Source organism: Triticum dicoccoides, chromosome 3B (genome assembly GCF_002162155.2).
Source record: "Triticum dicoccoides isolate Atlit2015 ecotype Zavitan chromosome 3B, WEW_v2.0, whole genome shotgun sequence".
Lineage (NCBI taxonomy): Eukaryota > Viridiplantae > Streptophyta > Magnoliopsida > Poales > Poaceae > Triticum > Triticum dicoccoides.
The window spans coordinates 311936548-311938172 of NC_041385.1; the positions used below are offsets into that span (position 1 = coordinate 311936548).

General features: G+C 48.0%; 1 protein-coding gene across 1 annotated transcript in view; it reads left to right on the forward strand.

The window, feature by feature from the left end:
• LOC119275967 overlaps window positions 1–1625 on the forward strand; it is a 23010-nt gene that overhangs the window by 19262 nt on the left and 2123 nt on the right. The gene's annotated exons all lie outside the window — the stretch shown is intronic.

The following is a 1625-nucleotide window of genomic DNA, read 5'->3' on the forward strand; positions in this document are numbered from 1 at the left end:
GGGGGGGTGGGCAATCTGCTGGCCAGTGGAGGTCCGCCGACGGGTATGGTGGCGATTACCCTGCTGGAGAAGGGGGTACCGTATGTGCTGTTGGTGAGTGGATGCACCGAGGGCATGCCGTCGCTGGGAAGGAAGGCCCGAGACACGGAGGTGGCGTCATGGGTGATGAGGAATAATACAGAAATCAGAAGTCAAATTTGTTTCGAGTTATTCTACACACTTCTACTCCATTCTACATAAGTTGGTCCTTAATTCATAGGTTGCATTTGCTTTCTTATCCTAATAGATAATGTTTCTCGAGTCTTCTAGCTATGAGTAGAAGCTGAACCTTAATAATGTTTTCTAGAGTCTTCTAGCTATAAGTAGAAGTTGAGACGTGACGGCTTCCCAAACCCTATAAATAGAGGTCTGCACCTCTAGGGCTCCTTTGATTCAAAGGAATTCTATAGGATTTCTGGAGGATTGAAATTCTTAAGAATTTTTCCTATGTTGGTTCTTTGATTCATAGGATTGGATCCCATAGGAATTTTTCCTATGGAATCTTTTGTATTACATTTCATAGGAAATCTAACATCCACTCCAACCTCTTTTTACAATTCCTTTGCTTTTCCTGTGCCATCAAACACTCCATGCTAATCCTGTAGGATTCATGTGTGCATGCCACTCCAATCCTATACTTTTCCTATTCCTACGATTTGAAAATCCTGCGAATCAAAGAAGGCCTTAGTTTGTAACTCAGCCTATGTACCCATAATAGAACTTGGTGTTCTTATCTAATATCTTGGACTAGATATTGTGCTTTAGGAGTTTTGGATTGAACTCCTGCTGCCATGTCGGCCTATTTTCGCCTCTAGGGTGATATCTGGTGCAACACGTTGAAATAGTTCCTTCAACACCAGTGTTTTACACTTCGTAGCAGCAAGATGGAATTGTTCCTCCACAACCTTGTGTTGCTTCAACCCTGGGACCCAAAGATGGGCGATACCCCTAATTACAACACCCCGCCAATAAACGGTAGGTACCGCCCCCAATGGTAGCAACGCCACAAGACCCCTCGCACCTGCCGTTGCCCATTGCCTAGTCTCTGCCTTGATAGTGTCAAGGAGGCGGGCTATGCTGAACTGAGTGTTGTCGAAGATGACCACGTTACCATGCTTCCAAACGCACCATGCCACCAACATGATGATTGAGGATGTGCCCTTCCTAGCACGCTTGTTGCCACCAGTCCACAAAATCATCACCTGCTGGGGGTCGGGAGGTCGTTGATTGGATCCAAGAGAGCACCTAATGCCACATGGTGCATCAAAAAGAGCAACCGGTGAGAAGGTGCGCCATCGTCTCCTCCGACTGGTCGCAAAGCACACAGCTAGGTGCATCTTGCAAGCCTCGTCTTACCAGTCCCTCAGCGGTCCAGCAACGATCTTGACAGGCAAGCCACACGAAGAAGACTTTGACCCTGGGGGAAGCCCAAGGCTTCCAGTTCAAGAGTCTTGTACCAGCTCTTGGTGTACTATCCGTCCAGGGTCCAACGCCACAGGAGGACGTCTGGCGAGGCCGAAAGCAACACCCTGCTCACCATTCACCAAACCTGGATGTACTTCTGAAGGGCCAGCGGGCTTAGTGCC